At 44.8% G+C, this 21488-nt stretch overlaps 1 long non-coding RNA gene across 1 annotated transcript in view; it reads left to right on the plus strand.

Moving 5' to 3' along the window:
* LOC141094614 (uncharacterized) overlaps positions 1 to 18026 on the plus strand; it is a 70354-nt gene extending 52328 nt beyond the window's left edge. The window contains exon 3 of the long non-coding RNA XR_012233127.1: positions 17300 to 18026. This is a non-coding gene — a long non-coding RNA (uncharacterized lncRNA). The remainder of the gene's footprint in view (positions 1 to 17299) is intronic.
* The last annotated feature ends 3462 nt before the right edge of the window (positions 18027 to 21488 follow it).

The raw sequence follows: 21488 nt of genomic DNA on the forward strand, positions 1-21488 counted from the left end.
CAGCTTTGTAGGACCTCGCCGTACCCCACTGCTGCGTGACGAACAAATTGAAGCCGTTGTCGGATGGATGGCAGCTAACGCATCCACTTCAATGACTTCCGCATCCTCCCAAGGCCAGAGCACTGAAGAGCAACCATCTGTCTCTTCACCACCTGCCAAATTGCCCAGGCAGTCTGAGAGCCCTGGACAGGAGTCATCGCAATCTTTACTTCTGTTCTCAGAATCTGTTGGCTTGGAAAGAGGTGGCCAGCCAAGCAGCATTCTAGAGCGTGAAGAAGAGGGAGTATGCAGTGATGCGCAACTGCTTTGTCCCTCAATCTGAAGAGGCGGGTGGGCCAGTGCCTATGGCCAGCACACCTCAGTATGCATCAGATGATGATGAGACTCAGTTGCCAATTTCTGGTGCGTACGGTGCTGGCGAGACAACCCAGGACCAGCCGGTGCTTGAAGAGGGGAGTGGAGATGATGAGGTCCTTGACCCATCATGGCGTCAGCCACAGGAAGGTGTTGGGAGCAGCTCTGAGGAAGAGATTCCCCGAACGGCCAAAAGAGGAGGGAGAGGGCGGGGGCAGACTTGGTTGCCTGTAGCCTCCACTTTGGCACCCGTGAGGAGCAATCCTCTTCCAAAACACAAAACGGGCGCTCCCAGGTCTTGCAGTGCGTGGTCTTTTTTTGACACAGTTGCAGATGACATTTGCTTTGTCAAATGCAAGCTGTGTCATCAGAAAGTGAAACGAGGGAAAAATGTGACCAACCTCAATACCACAAATATGTGGAAACATATGCGTACCAAGCACTAGGTGGAGTTACACAGACACACTGAAGATGTAGGCCAACCTTCAGCAGCACCTACCACCTCTTCAGCTCGTGTTGGGGCCTCTTCCTCCAGCTCACACACAGCTGGTTCGGCTTCCTCACTGGAACGCCATGGAAGAACCACTGCCACTGTTGTCCAGAGACCCTGTGAAATTCCACCGACTGAACCACGTTCGCAGTCATCAGCACACTCCCAGGCCACTCACCAGCAATCGGTAGTACAGGCATGGGAGAAAAAGCGGCCATACTCGGCAAACCATCCCCGAGCACTGGCTCTGAATGCTGGCATTGCCAAACTACTGGCCCTTGAGATGCTGTCATTCAGGCTGGTGGAGACTGACACCTTCCGGAACTTTATGTCATTGGCAGTTCCACAATACAATGTGCCCAGCCGCTTTTATTTCAGCAGGCAAGCTGTCCCTGCCCTGCAAAAGCATGTGGAGGGAAAAATTAAAAATGCGCTACTAAATGCCGTCAGTAGCAAGGTCCACCTGACCACCGATGCGTGGACCAGTAGCCATGGACAGGGACGATACCTTTCCCTTACTGCCCATTGGGTCAATGTTGTGGAGCCGGGTACAGATCTGGAGAGTGGCTCTGTACGTATTCTGCCAACTCCAAGGATTGCAGGAATGCAGTCTGTACATATTGAGTCCTCCTCCTACTCTAGTTCCTCGGAATCAGCACTGCGTGAGCCTGTTAGGCCAGATATGAGCACAGGTGTGGCCAAACGTCAACAGGCCGTCCTTAAATTAATTTCTTTGGGGAATCGGAGCCACACAGCACAGGAGCTCTGGAATGCCATCAAGCAGGAGAGCGATGTGTGGTTTGTGCCAGCGAATCTCCAGCCAGGTTTGGTAGTGAGTGACAATGGCCGAAATCTAGTGGCAGCTCTGGGCCTAGGCAACCTCACTCACATACCATGTCTGGCACACGTGCTCAATTTGGTCGTGCAGAGCTTTCTGAGGGACTATCCGGATCTTGATGCACTGCTGCACAAGGTTCGCCTAGAGTGTGCTCACTTGCGGCGTTCCAGCATGGCAAGATCGCGCATTGCATCTCTGCAACGCCGATTCCGCCTGCCAGAACATCGCATCATATGTGACCTCCCCACCAGGTGGAATTCAACATTACATATCTTGGAGCGGTTGTGTGAGCAGCAGGCAGCAGTAATGGAGTACCAGCTGCATCAGGCGCAAACAAGTCGGACTGTGCGTCGGACACACTTCACCACCACTGAGTGGGCCACTATGAGGGACATCTGCCAAGTTTTGCGTGCCTTCGATGACTCCACGCAGATGGCCAGTGCAGATGATGCACTAATCAGCATGACTGTCCCCCTCATCTGTCTGCTTCAAAAAACCTTACAAGCACTTAGTGAGGAGGTTTTTGAAGAGGTCGAGGATGAGCAGTCAGAAATGCCATCTGCTTCTGGCAAGTCTGCGCAACGTGCTTCCACACAAAGGCCCAGGCAGGGGACACTTAGTGAGGAGGATGACGAGGAGTTAATGGAGGAGGAGGAACACATCTCTCCAGAGGAGGGAGGTACACAAGGCTCTAGTAGTCAGTGTGTACAGCGAGGGTGGGGTGATGCTGAGCAGGCAGAGATGCTGCCTCAAGCTGGGGACAGCGTTTCCGGTCCAGTTGGCAGTCTGCAGCACATGGTTAATTTCATGCTGCAGTGCTTGTTAAATGACCGCCGCATCGCCAACATTCTCCACACGGCTGATTATTGGGTGTACACCCTCCTAGATCCTCGCTATCGGGACAACTTACAAAGCCTCATACCACAGTTGAACCGGGAGCGAAAAATGCGGGAGTACCAAGAAACACTTGTGCAGGCCATCATGTTCTCCATTCCCCCCACAAGTGTTGCTGGTAGTGCTTTTCAAACCAGCCATGTGGGTAGAGGCAGTGGAGGAAGCTCTGCACAAAAAGGTAGCAGAGGCAGTGCCGCAGGACAAGGCAAGGCCAGTATGGCCCAAATGTGGAAAAGTTTTGTGGGACCGCCACAAACGGCTACACCATCACAGACGGCTCCAGTCAGCAGGAGGCAACGTTTCCGTCAGATGGTGACAGACTACTTGTCGTGCCCTGTTAGTGTTCTCCCAGACGGCTCTTCCCCGTTCAAGTATTGGGTCTCTAAGCTGGATACATGGCCAGAGCTTAGCCAGTATGCATTGGAGGTGCTGGCTTGCCCTGCTGCCAGTGTATTATCGGAACGTGTCTTTAGTGCTGCAGGTGGTGTGGTAACAGACCGTCGCATGCGACTATCCGCCGATAATGTTGACCGGCTTACTTTTGTGAAAATGAACAAGGCCTGGATCTCACCTGAATTTGCCAGTCCTCTTCCAGAATAAATAATTGGCTGGCAACAGGATCCAGGTCTCCTGTTGTGTTCATGTTTCTATGACCTGAACTTTATTTCCTGGGCTACAGCAACGCCCGTTGTTGCTCAGAAGTGCTGTCCGCACAGACAAAACACTCGCTCATGTGTAAGTGGGGTTCGGTAACGTCAGCTGATCCCCTGCTGTGTGTACGGCAAACTCTCCTGCTGCCTACAACTTCTGACTACCTCTGATTTAATATCTTCTCTGATTTGCCCTCTGTCTCCACTCTGTTTTGAGTATTTCCTCCGGCCTACAACACCACCTGTTTCTGCTCTCAAGTGCCATCTGCACAATCCACACTTGTTCCTGTGGTACCTGGGTCCTGTAACATCTGCTCATCTCCAGAGTTGAGCACGGCAATGTCTCCTGCTTTGTCTACATTCCCACTACTTGTAGTGGAAATGTGGACAGAGCAGGAGACATTGCCTGACTCACCTCTAGGGAGAAGCTGCTGTTACAGAACCCCAATAACACAGGAACAAGTGTGGGTTGTGCAGACGGCATTTCAGAGCAGCAACTGGCATGGTTGGAAGCCAGAGGAAATACTCGAAACAGAGTGAAGACAGAGGCCTAATTGGAGTACTTTGACAGTTAGTAGTAGTCTAGAAACAATCGCAAACTGCCACCAAGTAGGCCTCGGCCTACTACCGGATTTTCCCTGGGCTCCAACACCGCCAGTTGGTGCTCAGAAGTGCTGTCCGCACAGACAAAACACTCGCTCATGTGTAAGTGGGGTTCGGTAACGTCAGCTGATCCCCTGCTGTGTGTATGGCAAAGTGTCCTGCTCCCTCCACAGTCAAACAACCTCAGATTTACACCTGGCTCCAAGTAGGCCTCGGCCTACTACCTCATTTTCCCTGGGCTCCGACAACGCCAGTTGGTGCTCGGAAGTGCTGTCCGCACAGACAAAACACTCGCTCATGTGTAAGTGGGGTTCGGTAACATCAGCTGATCCCCTGCTGTGTGTACGGCAAAGTGTCCTGCTCCCTCCACAGTCAAACAACCTCAGATTTACACCTGGCTCCAAGTAGGCCTCGGCCTACTACCTCATTTTCCCTGGGCTCCGACAACGCCAGTTGGTGCTCGGAAGTGCTGTCCGCACAGACAAAACACTCGCTCATGTGTAAGTGGGGTTTGGTAACGTCAGCTGATCCCCTGCTGTGTGTATGGCAAAGTGTCCTGCTCCCTCCACAGTCAAACAACCTCAGATTTACGGCCTGCACCATGATTGTCCCTGGGTTCCAACAACGCTAGTTGGTGCTCGGAAGTGCTGTCCACACAGAAAAACACACTCGTTCATGTGAAAGTGGGGTTCGGTAACGTCAGCTGATCCCCTGCTGTGTGGAGGGCAAACTGCTGCTGCCTCCAAATTGTAACTACTTCAGATTTAAACATTCTCTGATTTGGCCTCTGTCTCCACTCTGTCTCTAGTATTTCCCCTGACCTCCAACACCGCCAGTTCCTGCTCACAGTTGCCGTCCACGCATTCCACACTTGTTCCTGTGATCCTGGTGTTCTGTAACGTGAGCTGATCCCCCAATGTGTGTCCGGCACTGTCTCCTGCGCTGTCCACCTTCCCACTGCAAGTGGTGGGAATGTGGACAGAGCAGGAGACATTGGCAGACAAACATCAGGGGATCTGCTGACATTACAGAACACCAGTAACACAGGAACACGTGTGGATTGGGCAGACGGCTACTGTACACATAAACTGGCGGTGTTGGTAGTCACGTGAAATCCTGGAAACAGAGTGGAGACAGATGCCTAATTGGAGCACGTTGACAGTCTGTTGTAGCCTACAAACAATCTAAAACTACCACCAAGTAGGCCTCGGCCTACACCATGATTGTCCCTGGGCTCCAACAACGCCAGTTGGTGCTCGGCAGTGTCTTTGGCACGGGGACTCCCTGTTTCCCAGCCTCGTTCCAGCATGCCTGCTGTTTCCGGGTAGTGTCAAGGTCACTATGCCACCAATCCGTTGTCCTGTCGTCTTGCGGCCGGGTTAGCCGACTCTACGGTGCCTGCAGTTTAGGTGACTCCTATGTGGGCTGCGGGAACTGGCACTGAAGGCTGGATCCGTAGTGCCAATGGGACATGGACCCCCTGTAGGACTGTGGGTTTTGGTAACTGCGGCCGGCTTGCGGCCTGGCTACTTTGCTTTCAATGGGTACCTTCTGCTGCCCACCCGGGTTCCAGCACTGTCTGCTGGTTCTCACCAGAGCCTTTGGCCTAGGTGCCTCCATCTCGGTATCCGAGGTCCAGCACCGTCAGCTGGTCCTTAGTAGTGCTTTCTAGCACAGGTACCTCCTGCCTAGTAACTGTGGTCCAGCACCGTCAGCTGTTCCTCGGTAGTGCCATTGGCTCTTGTAGCTTTTGCTACCCATCTGGGTTCCAGCACCGTCAGCTGGTTCTCGGAAGTGTCTTTGGCACGGGGACTCCCTGTTGCCCAGCCTGGTTCCAGCACGCCTGCTGTTTACGGGTAGTGTCAAGGTCACTATGCCACCAATCAGTTGTCCTGTCGTCTTGCAGCCGGGTTAGCCGACTCTACGGTGCCTGCAGTTTAGGTGACTCCTATGTGGGCTGCGGGAACTGGCACTGAAGGCTGGATCCGTAGTGCCAATGGGACATGGACCCCCTGTAGGACTGTGGGTTTCGGTAACTGCGGCCGGCTTGCGGCCTGGCTACTTTGCTTTCAATGGGTACCTTCTGCTACCCACCCGGGTTCCAGCACTGTCTTCTGGTTCTCGCCAGAGCCTTTGGCCTAGGTGCCTCCATCTCGGTATCCGAGGTCCAGCACCGTCAGCTGGTCCTTGGTAGTGCTTTCTAGCACAGGTACCTCCTGCCTAGTAACCGTGGTCCAGCACCGTCAGTTGGTCCTCGGTAGTGCCATTGGCTCTTGTTCCTTCTGCTACCCATCCGGGTGCCAGCACTGTCTACTGGTTCTCGCCACAGCCTTTGGCCTAGGTGCCTCAATCTCGGTATCCGAGGTCCAGCACCGTCAGCTGGTCCTTGGTAGTGCTTTTTAGCACAGGTACCTTCTGCTTAGTAACCGTGGTCCAGCACCGTCAGTTGGTCCTCGGTAATGCCATTGGCTCTTGTTCCTTCTGCTACCCATCCGGGTGTCAGCACTGTCTGCTGGTTCTCGCCACAGCCTTTGGCCTAGGTGCCTCCATCTCGGTATCCGAGGTCCAGCACCGTCAGCTGGTCCTTGGTAGTTGTTTTTTAGCACAGTTACCTTCTGCTTAGTAACCGTGGTCCAGCACCGTCAGTTGGTCCTCGGTAGTGCCATTGGCTCTTGTTCTTTCTGCTACCCATCCGGGTGCCAGCACTGTCTGCTGGTTCTCGCCAGTTTCTCAGCCTTCTTGTACCTTCTGCTACATTTCCAAGATCAAGCTTTTTGAAATTGTCTTTGGTAATCCTTATTGATCTCCATGACGATGACCCTGATGATGACGACCCTGAAGACCACACCAAAGAAGACCAGAAATATGACCCTAAATAATAAGACCAAGAGGACAAAGAACATGAAGACAACCACCAAGATACAGAACAAAAGACAGAAGAACAAGAAGCAGAAGAAGCAAAAGCAGAAGAACAGATTGCAGAAGAACATTAAGCATAAGACAAAAAATCAGCATAGAAGAAATCAAAATTATAAGCAGAAGAAGACTAAGCAGTAAATGGGGGTGAGTCCGTTCCTTCTCGTGGTGCCCCTGGAAAATGCCTGCTGCTGCAGGCCAAACTGAACGCGGACAAATCCTGTTGTAAATCTTTTGTGACAGGCAGAACGTAAGGTGTTATCTTATAACTTTTATAGATAAGTACTACAGGAATGCCTGTCACCATAAGAAAATGAAGAAAAAGAAGAATAGGAAGAAGATGAAGAAATAGCATATGAAAATTAATAATAGCTGAATAAGAAGAATATGAAGAATGGAAAAAAAAAATTAATGGGAAGAAGGTGAAGAAGAAGAAGATGAATATGGTGAAGAAAAAGTTGATGAAAAAAATGCTACTGCTGCGGATCATGAAGGAGAAAGTGTGGGAGAAGTACAAAAGAAGGTGAAGAGCATGGAAGTTGCGAAACATACATATCTGACTAAATATAAAAAAGTTAACATAGTCAATATCTTTTTAACTCCGAACGTCTTGAAAAAAAAAATTGTAATTAGTGCTATGCCATGTGATTTGAATAAACCACTATGCTTTTAATGTCTCCTCCACCTCCCACAATACATTCTACATGATTCTTATTTGTTTTCAATTATATAGAATTAGCCAACAAGGAAATAAAGGCCTTTTTTTTAATTCCGATACCGGAAGTCCCATTGACTTGAATGGGACTTCCGGTATCGGAATCGGCGATACCCGATATTTTTTTCGTATCGGGCGATACCATCCGATACGATATTTTTGGGTATCGAACGGTATCGCTCAACACTAGCCACCACCCATCTTGAAAAGTCTCTTCCCTCCCATATACCAATGTGCCACAAACAGGATGTTGACATCACCAACCATTCTCATTTTATTTAGGTGTATCCATATAAATGGTCCACTCTGTAGAACCAGGAGGCGTAGGTCCAAGTGTAGGACGAGGTGAATGTGTCAGTATAAAGAGTAATCCAACACTGTTTTTTTGTTTGTTTTTTTGTATATTTTCTTTCTTTTTTCAGTGTTTCTTTAATGGGACTGTATTAAAACAGCCCATAATTAACTAAACTAAAACTAGCAATATAGAAAAATGAGGCGCAGGTCCATTGGTCAAGTGAAGGAAGAGAAGTATGTGGCTGCATAGATGGAAGAGGCAAGGGAGGAAAAATCCAATACTATATTTTTATTTTTTGAGCACTTTTTTCATAGTTTTAATAAAAAAATTTCTGTTTTCTTTATGGAACTGACTTAAAACAACCTAGAATTAACAAAATTAAAACTGGCAATCTAGAACCAGGAGGCATAGCTCCAAGGTGAGGAAGAGATGGACTTGTTGGTATCAGTGGAAAAGGCAAGGGAGGACTAATCAAACACTTTGTGCCTTTTCTGTTTTATTTTGATTCCTTCTTTTTGTCTAGGTAACTGATAGTGATGAGCGAGCCATAAAATGCTCGAGTGCTTGACCAGAGTAACGAGTATAATGAAAGTCAATGCGAAACTCAAGCATTTTTATGGCACCTCGTATCCTCCCCTGGAGGTCTGGAGGGGTATAAAAGTTGCTCAAATCAATGTAATCAGTGCTAAAATGGAAGCATATCTGAATCTCAGGTTGCTGCTGGGAACAATGTTATTAGAAAATTAAGCCACTTTTAAGGACTGACAATAAAATATGCAAAACCAAAGATACAATCCATTTCACTGGACAAAAATGTTAAGAAACATTCTTTCCAGAATCATGACTTGTATATAAGGCAAAATAAGAGAAAAAAATGCTCCTCCACACATTGAGCTATGTTCGCACGTAGTGTTTTTGCTACTTTTTTGCACATTTGCATTGCTTTCAAGGGTAGAAAAAATATTCACCAGGAAATGTAATTTTAACATTTCACTACCTTATTTAGACATGTGGTGTGTGTGAGACATGATCAGACAGATCCTGTTTAATTTATGAAGGTGGGACTCTCAAAGTCACAATTTTTTTTTCAGGCCATCAGGCGGCACTCATTATTTGTAGAGGACCATCAGGTGGGCCTCACTATTATTAGAGGATCAGCAAGAAGCCCTCACTATTGTTAGGGGGTCACTAGGCAGCCCTCATTCCGTTTGCAGAGGGCCAGCAGCCAACCCTCACAATTCATAGAGGGCCAGCAGGCGGCCCCCACTATTTTTAAATGGGCAGCAATAATCTTGTTAACAGATGAGACCAAATAAAAGAACACAGTAGTTACAGTTAAATATGGTGGAGGGTCAAAAATATTTTGTGGCTGTTTTGCTGCCTCTGGCACAGGTTGCCTTGATGATGTGCAAGGCATCATGAAATGTGAAGATTAGAGATAAGCGAACTTGTTTGAAAAATATTAGCCATTCCTGTTATGAATGAGTCACCGTAGGAGGCAAAAGCAGAAATACAAGCTAAGTCCAGAAAACCAGAGAAGTTGGCAACTATCAGATTGCAGACCCCTGAACCTATCAACACAACTAGCAGTAGCCGTGGGGGGTTCCTACGATGCCCTAGACTCCTCGATCACAGCCGGAGAATTAAATAGGCCTAAAGAAAGAAAGGGGAAATCTAAACTGCCCCAGAGCAGACCCCAAAGCAATAGGCAGCCCCCAACATATAATGACGGTGAAGCAAGATGAAAATACTAACACAGACAGAAAGACTGAGCAAAGACGGGGCCCAATACTACCTAGATAGGAAAGGACAGGAAGGCTGCTGTCTGCAATCTGCCAAAACCCTATCAAAGACATAAGCCAACAAGCTGATATGAAAAAGGCCCTGAAGCAGCTAGGCTTCAAAAACTAAATCAGCACTCAGGTATTTTCAGAAGACAGAGCTAAATGAATTCAGCACACCCCAGCAGGGAATGGCAGAAATCCAGAAAAACAAAGCAAAACAAAGTCAAAGCACCAAAGCAAAAGGCCGAGCAGCAAACTTAGCTTTAGAGGAGCAGGAATTCAGACTGGTCTCCAAGGATCCCACAGAGAAATCACCCGCAGGGCAGAAGGGCGTCGGCAGCCTTATATCCAGTCAGTAACTCCACTCAGCCAGTCATCATCATCAGCCTCAGGTGTTTGATAATCAAGCTCACTACCTTTCTTTACCAGAAGAGGGAGTTCCTCGGGCCTCAGTAATGAAGGGGAAAATGAACTCACAACAGTACCTCCCCCTTGAGGAGGGGTCACCGAACCCTCAACTACGCCACCAGGGCGATCAGGGTGACCCCGATGAAAGGCACGCACCAATCTTTTGGCATGAATATCAGAGGCAGAGACCCAGGAATTATCCTCCTGACCATAACCCTTCCACTTAACCAAATACTGGAGTCTCCGTCTAGCCAGACGGGAATCCAGTACTTTCTCTACCTCATATTCCATGTTACCTTCAACCAATACAGGGTCTGGAGGTGCCACCCCCGGAACAACAGGTTCAACAAACCTCTTCAACAAAGATTTATGGAACACATTATGGATTTTAAATGTGACAGGAAGAGCCAAACGAAAAGAGACCGGATTAATAATCTCCACAATCTTGTAAGGTCCAATAAATCTAAGCTTAAACTTAGGAGAAGCCACCTTCATAGCAATATTTTTTGATGATAACCACACCATATCACCAACCTTAAACTGGGGACCAATGGTCCTATGTCGGTTGGAAAACCGCTGGGCCTTTTCCTGGGAGAGAGATAACTTATCCACCACTAGGTCCCAGATCTGGTGCATTCTCTCCACCACAGTGTCAACACCTGGGCAGGCAGAGGGCTCCACCTGCCCTGAAGAAAATCGAGGATGAAACCCAAAGTTACAAAAAAAGGTGACATCAAAGTGGCAGAACTAGCTCCATTATTTAAAGCAAATTCGGCCAAGGGCAAAAATGAAACCCAATCATCCTGATCAGCAGAAATAAAACATCTCAAATATGACTCCAAGGTCTGGTTTGTTCTCTCTGTCTGCCCATTGGTCTGAGGGTGAAAAGCAGAGGAGAAGGACAACTGAATTCCCAGGCTGGAACAGAAAGTTCTCCAAAATCTAGACACAAACTGGACTCCTCTGTCAGATACAATGTTCTCCGGAATCCCATGCAAATGAACCACCTGTTGTAAAAACAGGAGCACCAACTCAGAGGAAGACGGCAACTTAGGGAGTGGTACAAGATGAACCATCTTAGAGAACCTATCACAAATCACCCAAATAACAGTCATCCTCTGAGAGACAGGCATATCAGAGATGAAATCCATTGAAATATGGGTCCATGGCCTCTTGGGGACAGGCAAAGGCATCAACAACCCACTAGAGCGAGAACACGATTTAGACCGGGAGCAAGTCCCACAGGACTGCACAAAATTCCTGACATCACGAGACAAGGAGGGCCACCAAAAAAACCGACTCACCAGATCTCTAGTACCAAAAATACCTGGATGACCAGCCAAAGCAGAGCAATGAACTTCAGACGTCACTCTCTTCTTCCACTGGTCAGGAACATACAAATTTCCACTGGGACAACGCTCAGGTTTGTCTTCCTGGAACTCTTCCAGAGCACGTCTTAAATCGGGCGAGATGGCAGAAAGAACTACCCCTTCGCCTAAGATGGTAGCAGGCTTGGTCACCACAGGAGAATCAGCAAAGAAGCTCCTAGAGAGGGCGTCTGCCTTGACATTCTTTGTTCCAGGAAGAAAAGAAACCACAAAATCAAAACGTGTAAAAAACAAGGCCCACCTAGCCTGTCTAGGGTTCAAGCGCTTTGCCGACTCTAGGTAAATCAAATTCTTGTGGTCAGTGAGGACCACGACTTGATGCTTAGCTCCCTCCAACCAATGTCTCCACTCCTCAAATGCCCATTTCATGGCCAACAGTTCCCTATTCCCCACATCATAGTTACGTTCAGATGGAGAGAACTTTCGGGAAAAGAAAGCACAGGGATTCATTTTAGATGTTACCGGATCCTTTTGGGACAAAACAGCTCCTGAACCAATCTCAGAAGCATCCACCTCTACCTGGAATGGAAGTGAGACATCAGGTTGCCGCAAAACCGGGGCGGAGGTGAATCTTCGCTTCAGCTCCTGAAAGGAAGAAACAGCCTCCGGAGACCAATTTAACACATCAGCACCCTTTTTAGTCAAATCAGTCAATGGCTTGGCAATACTAGAAAATTTTGCTATAAATTTCCGATAAAAGTTAGCAAAACCCAAAAACTTCTGGAGGGCCTTCAAAGAAGTGGGCTGAACCCAATCGTGAATGGCCTGTATCTTGGCCGGGTCCATTTCAGTAGTTGACGGGGACAAAATAAATCCCAAAAAAGAAATCCTCTGTACTCCAAAAAGGCATTTAGATCCTTTGACATACAGGGAATTCTCCCTCAAGATCCGGAACACATTCCGAATATGTTCCACATGAGAATCCCAATCCTTGGAGAAGATCAAAATATCATCCAGATAGATAATCAAAAATTTATCGACAAAATCTCGGAAAATATCGTTCATGAAGCACTGGAAGACAGAAGGGGCATTAGTGAGCCCAAAAGGCATCACCAGGTACTCAAAATGTCCCTCTGGAGTATTAAACGCCGTCTTCCATTCATCCCCATGCTTAATGCGAATAAGATTATACGCCCCCCTGAGGTTAAGCTTGGTAAACCAGCAAGCACCTTTAACTCTGGAAAATAGATCAGAAATCAGGGGTAACGGATACTGATATTTAACAGTAATTTTGTTGAGGGCATGATAATCAATACAAGGTCTTAATGATCCATCCTTTTTGGCTACAAAAAAAAAACGGCACCTAAGGGTGACGAGGATGGTCTAATATGACCGACCCTTCTCCAACGCCTCCTTAATATAGGATCGCATAGCCTCATGCTCGGGTACAGATAAATTGAAGAGCCGACCCTTGGGAAATTTACACCCCGGGCTCAGTTCAATTGTACAGTCATAACTCCTATGAGGAGGCAGAGACGCAGACTCATTCTCACTAAATACATCATCAAAGTCCGCCAAATAATCAGGAACATCATGCGACTGAGGAGAGGTGGAAAACACCGGAGCCTCACTAAAGGCACACCGACAACCTCAACTTACCACAGACACAGATTTCCAATCCAAAACTGGATTATGAATCTGTAACCAGGGAAACCCCAGAACAATAGTATCATGCAGATTATGCAAAACCAAAAATCTGCAATTTTCTTGATGGTCTGGGGGGACCCGCATTACCACCTGGGTCCAAAACTGGGGTTTATTTTTAGCCAAAGGAGTAGCATCAATCCCCCTCAAAGGGAATGGCGTCTGCAGAGGTGTCATCGGAAATCCACAATGTTTAGCAAAATCCAAGTCCATTAGGTTTAGGGCTGCTCCCGAATCCACAAAAGCCTTGGCGGAAAATGTGGACAGGGAGCAGATCAGAGTAATAGCCAGAAGAATCTTAGGTTGAACAACCCCAACAGAAAACGTGTGTACAAAGCGTTTCTCTCGTTTAGGACAGACAGAAATAATATGCGAGGCATCTCCACAGAAAAAACACAACTTATTACGCCTTCTGAACTCCTGACGCTGCTCTCTGGAAAAAACTCTATCACATTGCATAGGTTCAGACATTTGTTCAACAGGTGGCAACACCTCTCGTGCAGCTTTGCGTTCGCGCAAACGCCGATCAACCTGAATGGCTAATGACATAGAATCGTCAAGACCAGAGGGAACAGGAAATCCCACCATAGTATCTTTTACGGCTTCTGACAACCCCTTCCGAAAGAGAGCAGCCAAGGCATTATCATTCCAGGTAGTAAGTACTGCCCACTTTCGGAATTTTTGACAGTACAATTCTGCAGAATCACGACCCTGGCTCAATGCCAGCAGGGTCTTTTCAGCCTGATCAATGGCATTAGGTTCGTCATACAACAACCCCAAAGCTTGAAAGAATGCGTTCACATTAGTCAGAATAGGATCATCTGGTTTCAAAGAAAACGCCCAATCCTGGGGATCGCCACGCAGCAAAGAGATGACAATTTTAACCTGCTGCGCGGAGCTCCCTGACGAGTTAGGCTTCAAGGCAAAAAATAATTTACAATTATTTTTGAAATTCAAAAATTTAGACCGATCCCCAAAAAATACATCAGGTGTAGGAATCTTTGGTTCAGCAGCATGTGAATGAGCAAGGTAGGCGGAAATTCCCCGCACTTCCGCAGCGAGCTGCTCCACACGATCAGACAATTGCTTTATCTCCATTGAGAGAAAAAAAAATTCCCCCTACGGCCTCAGAGATATAGAGGAAAAAATATACACACTTTTTTTTTTTTTTTCTTTTTACAATTCTTTCCTGCTATTGAGTACCCTAGGATCTGCAGTATGGCGGGTGATTCTGTTATGAATGAGCCACCGTAGGAGGCAAAAGCAGAAATACAAGCTAAGTCCAGAAAACTAGAGAAGTTGGCAACTATCAGATTGCAGACCCCTGAACCTATCAACACAACTAGCAGTAGCCATGGGGGGTTCCTACGATGCCCTAGACCCCTCGATCACAGCCGGAGAATTACATAGGCCTAAAGAAAGAAAGGGGAAATCTAAACTGCCCCAGAGCAGACCCCAAAGCAATAGGCAGCCCCCAACATATAATGACGGTGAAGCAAGATGAAAATACTAACACAGACAGAAAGATAGATAGACTGAGCAAAGACGGGGCCCAAAACTACCTAGATAGGAAAGGACAGGAAGGCTGCTGTCTGCAATCTGCCAAAACCCTATCAAAGACATAAGCCAACAAGCTGATATGAAAAAGGCCCTGAAGCAGCTAGGCTTCAAAAATTAAATCAGCACTCAGGTATTTTCAGAAGACAGAGCTAAATGAATTCAGCACACCCCAGCAGGGAATGGCAGAAATCCAGAAAAACAAAGCAAACCAAAGTCAAAGCACCAAAGCAAAAGGCCGAGCAGCAAACTTAGCTTTAGAGGAGCAGGAATTCAGACTGGTCTCCAAGGATCCCACAGAGAAATCACCCGCAGGGCAGAAGGGCGTCGGCAGCCTTATATCCAGTCAGTAACTCCACTCAGCCAGTCATCATCATCAGCCTCAGGTGTTTGATAATCAGGCTCACTACCTTTCTTTAACAGAAGAGGGAGTTCCTCGGGCCTCAGTAATGAAGGGGAAAATGAACTCACAACACATTCCCAAATTCGGCACAAACGTAGCACATTCAAATTCATGTTAGGTTTCCTTAGCATTTTTCATCGAATTGGCAAAATTTGGTCACAGATCTGTAAATGATTGCGTTTCCACTAATGCTTTTGTTTTGACTTTGTCTAGGATAGTGGTGCTGTATGATGAGTGGGGGATGAGTTTTCTGAGGGGATGGGTTGTGTCTAGGTCAGAGAAGCGGCATAATTTAATTTTTTTTCAGCAAGAATTTAATGTATGTACATTCTGGTAGCCAATCAAGGTGAAGAAACCATCCACAATGTAATGACACAAGGTCTTCTGTGATTGGTTGCTGAAGTCACATGTCCCTCTCCAAATAAAAAGCATACATCTTGTTTTGCTGGTGCCATTTGATCAGTTTAACAGCTCAGAGAGGCCTCTCCTGCTGCTGTTGCAAGTGAACTTGTCATTTAGTTAGACAGGATCCTGTCCTGTGCAAAATCGATCTTCCAGCTTGTAACTTGATTGTGTTAAAACTAAACTGTGTTGTAGTCAAGAGGCCCCATTTACTAAAATACATTGTTTGGGTTAAAACTGTGTTGCAGTGAGGAACGAAGAGGGCCAATTTGCTCATCAAGATTGATAGGTCTAATATTTGGGTTCAGCGAGGACGCCCTATTTGCTAATAAAAATCATTTGGGCTAAAACTGTGTTGCAGTGAGGAATCAGGAGGCCCTATTTGCTCAGCAAAATCGTTACTATAGAGAACAGGGTGCACACTGCCAATATAGGTGCTCAGAGGTAAAAAACATATATTATACAGTAGAAAAACCTCAGCACACAAATTTTGATTAATTCAATTTTTATTACTCCATAAATTAAAAAATGGACCAAAAACTGTGTCATTCAGATAATCAATAATCAATCAATCAACGTTTCGGCCGTGAGGCCTTTATCAAGATTTTATCTGAAATAAATCCAAAAAATAAAAATCATAACATACAATTTATGCAATATAATGTTCTACTTAATAAGACTAAAGCAATTCTGATAAAATTATTTCAATACCTATATACTGATACAAAGTAAGTACCTCAGTTTTCACCACAGAGATAAACCATAATCATCTCATGAAAAATCATATCCATCTTATATAAAACACTGATTTAGTGCCATACAAAAAAACAAAAAATAATCTGATACCTGTATGAATTATGGTCCTAACACGTCAAGTTTGGAATCCATCATATGCTCATATCACAAGGATGAATGTGGGTTACCTTTCACCAGAAAGATACAAACATGAGTGTCTATATGCTGAAAGGTAGAGTACACCAGGCGATCCAGCTGGAAAGACCGCTTTTAAAGGGATACAGAGAAAGGGCAAAGGAATCAATATACACATACCACCAATAAGACAGTCCAAAAGACATGCCGACAAGGGCCAGTGACCAGTGAGGTGTGCTCCGCAAAACTTTTTAGTTAGGGCTGATGTTGGCTCTAATAAGAAAGAGCTTATTCAAAAAACACTAGCTACTTCCCGCAGAGGTACATTTCCGTGTCTGGGGTGTTTACAATGTTCTAACATTACAAAAGGGGATTCCTTCACACATCCCCGCACGGGCCGTCGTTATCTAATCAATGGATATTTTACATGCGATTCCTCTTTTGTTGTGTACTTTACTAAGTGCCCATGCGGTCTCGGATATGTTGGGGAAACTATCCAACATATCCGCGACCGCATCTCACAACACAAATCTACAATTGGGCGTGGGCGGACAATATTGCCCATTCCAGCCCACTTTGTGTCTTGCGGCCATTCTGTCACTCAATTGAAGTATCACGTTATTGATCAAGTTTTGGCTAGGAGAAGAGGTGATAGGGTAAAAAGATTAAAGGAACGTGAATCCTATTGGATCCACACTTTACAGACCCTAGCACCACTGGGGCTTAACAGAGAGTATGATATTATTGGTTAGCTAAAGTTGTAGGATAATTCCTTTTCCCTATAAAAGGATCCCATGTATATTGTTAGGTTTTGTTACCCATATCTGGCTTTTTCCTTTATTTCTGTTTTCACAGCATTTTTATCATTGTTAGGTATTGCCCAATGTGAACGCAACCTTATTCATGGTATACTGCTAATGTGTGCTTTGCTACAATGTATGATGTTACTTTGATACTTTTGTTATAAATGAATAATCTGATCGATGTTTTTTATTACTTTTTACTTTTTTTCCTTTGACAAAATTTTTTTTTTTTATCGGAGTTAATAGACTTTCACTAATAATCTCTTTTTTTCATCTTCTTTTCAGTCACAAACTGAAAACACCCGTGATAAATGAGTCCTTTCTTTTCATGAATCGATGATGGTGTCTGCCCACCTTATCTTCTTGAACACAGGCAGCGGCTTCACATGGACGCTTGTGCACCTCTGGTGTTTCCGTCAGCCTTCGGCAGTGCATGCGCAGTCGGTTTCCATGCACGCCGACACTTACCCCGGAAGTTTCTTTCATTACTGGCATATAAGGAAGCCGGTATTTACAGGGCGTCTGCGGAGCACACCTCACCGGTCACTGGCCCTTGAAGGGCGCGTCTTTTGGACAGTCTTATTGGTGGTATATGTATTATTTGCCCTTTCTCTGTATACCTTTAAAAGCAGTCTTTCCAGCTGGAGAGCGTGGTGTTCTCTATCTTTCAGCATATAGACACTCATGTTTGTATCTTTCTGGTAAAAGTTTACCCACATTCATCCATGTGATATGAGCAAATGATGGATTCCAAACTTGACGTGTTAGGACCATAATTCATACAGGTATCAGATTATTTTTTTGTTTTTTGTATGGCACTAAATCAGTGTTTTATATGAGATGATTATGGTTTATCTCTGTGGTGGAAAACTAAGGTACTTACTTTGTATCAGGATATATGTATTGAAATAATTTTATCAGAATTGCTTTAGTCTTATTAAGTAGAGCATTATATTGCATAAATTGTACATTATGATTTTTATTTTTTGGATTTATTTCAGATAATATCTTGATAAAGACCTCACGGCCAAAACATTGATTGATTATTGATTATCTGTATGACACAGTTTTTGGTCCATTTTTTCATTTTTGGAGTAATAAAAATTGAATTCCTCAAAATTTGTGTGCCGACTCCCGAGGTTTTTCTGCTGTTCATCAAAATCATTAGTCCTAATAGAGGGGTTCAGCAAGGAGGCCCTAATTGCTAATCCAAATCGTTTGGGATAAAACTGTATTTCAGTGTGGAATCAAGAGGCTGCATTTGCTCATCAAAATTGTTAGTCCTAATATAGAGGTTCATCTATGAGGCCCTTTTTGCTAATCCAAATAGTTTGGGATAAAACTGTATTACAGTCAGGAATCAGGAAGCCACATTTGCTAATCAAAATCGTTAGGCCCAATATTGTGGTTCATCCAGGATATTCCAAATATATTGGGCAATATTGTCCAAATATTTTGGGCTAAAACTTTGTTGCAGTGAGTAATCAGGAGGCCCCATTTGCTCATCAAAATCATTAGTCCTAATATAGTGGTTCAGCCAGGAAGCTCCATTTGCTAGTCCATATTCTGGGGCTAAAACTGTGTTGCAGTGAGAAATCATGAGTCCCCATATGCTCATGAATATCATTCATTCTAATATAGGGGTTAAGCAAGGAGGCCCTATTTGCTAATCCAAATCACTTGGGATAAAGCTGTGTTACAGTTAGGTTGCCTAATTTTCTAATCCAAAGCCTTTCAGGTAAAATGTATGTCAATCAGTAATCAGGAGGCCCCATTTCCTCATCAAAATTGTAAGACCTAATATGGATGTTCAGCTATCCAAATCATTTTGGTTGAAACGGTTTTGCAAATTGCTAATCAGGAGGCCCCATTTGATAATCAAAATTGTAATTCCTAATACACTCTCTGACAGAAGTTATGTTGCTTATCCATGTTATGTAAATAAAAGCTTATAACCTGACGTTAAATTCATCCATTGGTTGTAGAAATTTTGAAATGATTCTTTTGAAAGCTGAAACCCTCCCAAAATGTGGTTTAGGTTAAGAAAATAAATTGGAATCAAAGCAGAAATATTGATCATTTAATGGACACAGTATGGTCAGATTTTGGCAAGACAAAAGTTTTGTCGCTTGGTCATATAATGCACCCAATCCTAGTTTACATCCTCACTAGTGTTGAGCATTCCGATACCGCAAGTATCGGGTATCGGCCGATACTTGCTGTATCGGAATTCCGATACCGACTTCCGATATTTTTTCAATATCGGAAGTCGGCATCGGAATCGGAAGTTCAAAGTTGATTGACAGCCTGACGTCATCATGATGCGCGGTGTGTGCGCATCATGATGCGCCGTCATTTCGGGCCTTCCGGGGGTCTCTGACGGCCTGCCGGGGGGCTGTGCCGGCCTGCCGGGGGGCTGTGTGGACTGCCCGGGGTCTGTACCGGCCTGCCGGGGGGCTGTGCCGGCCTGCCGGTGGTCTGTGCACCCTGTGGGGGTCTGTACCGGCCTGCCGGGGGGCTGTGCTGGCCTGCCGGTGGTCTGTGCACCCTGTGGGGGTCTGTCCCGGCCTGCCGGGGGGCTGTGCCGGCCTGCCGGGGGGCTGTGCTGATGTCCGGGGGTCTGTGCAAGCATCGTCCGATGGGACTACAAGTCCCATCTGGTGATGCCTGCTACCATGACAGTGATTAACACATTAGCCAATGATGGGACAGTAGCAGTCCCATCATCCGGCTAATGTGTTAAATGTTAAAAAAAAAAAAAAATAATAAAAAAAAAATACTACATACATACTACATGCATGCTACATACATACTACATGCTACATACATACTACATACATACTACATACATACAACATACATACCACATATATACTACATACATACTACATACATACTACATACATACTACATATTTACTACATGCATGCTACATACATACTACATGCTACATACATACTACATACATACTACATGCATGCTACATACATACTACATGCTACATACATACTACATATATACTACATGCATGCTACATACATAATACATGCTACATACTACATATATACTACATACATACTACATACATACTACATGCATGCTACATACATACTACATGCTACATACATACTACATATATACTACATGCATGCTACATACATACTACATGCTACATACATACTACATATATACTACATACATACTACATACATACTACATGCATGCTACATACATACTACATACATACTACATACATACTACATGCATGCTACATACATACTACATGCTACATACATACTACATATATACTACATGCATGCTACATACATACTACATGCTACATACATACTACATATATACTACATACATACTACATACATACTACATGCATGCTACATACATACTACATGCTACATACATACTACATATATACTACATGCATGCTACATACATACTACATGCTACATACATACTACATATATACTACATACATACTACATACATACTACATGCATGCTACATACATACTACATGCTACATACATACTACATATATACTACATGCATGCTACATACATACTGCATGCTACATGCATGCTACATACATACTACATACATACTACATGCTACATACATACCACATATATACTACATACATACTACATACAATACATTCATACAATACATACATAGACATACAGTACATATAACATAAAGTAACATACTTACCAATACTTGTCACATTGTTCCCCGAAGCCATTGTCTTTTACGGAATAAATATTAACATAACAAACCACAAAAATACTCACCCACGATCCGAAGCAGTCCACGAGTGTGTCCCACGACGATCTTTGGTAGAGAACTGCAGCATCAGCTGTTGCTGCCGTTCTCTACGGGCTGCAGGAATCCAATGACGGAAGGTAGGTATTCTTCCGCACTGTATTCCTCCGCCACTTAAAAAAAAAAAAGTCCCTAGTCTCACTTTATGCCATTGCTGCGTGGGAATTTCCCACGTATGTATGTAGCATATATGTAGTATGCATGTAGTATATATGTAGTATGCATGTTGCATGCATGTAGTATATATGTAGTATGTATGTTGCATGTAGTATGTATGTAGTATGTATGTTGCATGTAGTATATATGTAGTATGAATGTAGCATGTATGTAGTATGTATGTAGCATGCATGTAGCATGCAGTATGTATGTAGCATGCATGTAGTATATATGTAGTATGTATGTAGCATGTAGTATGTATGTAGTATGTATGTAGCATGCATGTAGTATATATGTAGTATGTATGTAGCATGTAGTATGTATGTAGCATGCATGTAGTATATATGTAGTATGTATGTAGCATGTAGTATGTATGTAGCATATATGTAGTATGTATGTAGTATGTATGTAGCATGCATGTAGTATATATGCAGTATGCATGTTGCATGCATGTAGTATATATGTAGTATGTATGTTGC

Source organism: Dendrobates tinctorius, unplaced genomic scaffold, assembly GCF_039654945.1.
Source record: "Dendrobates tinctorius isolate UK_male_01 unplaced genomic scaffold, ASM3965494v1 ptg000064l, whole genome shotgun sequence".
Taxonomy (NCBI): Eukaryota; Metazoa; Chordata; class Amphibia; order Anura; family Dendrobatidae; genus Dendrobates; species Dendrobates tinctorius.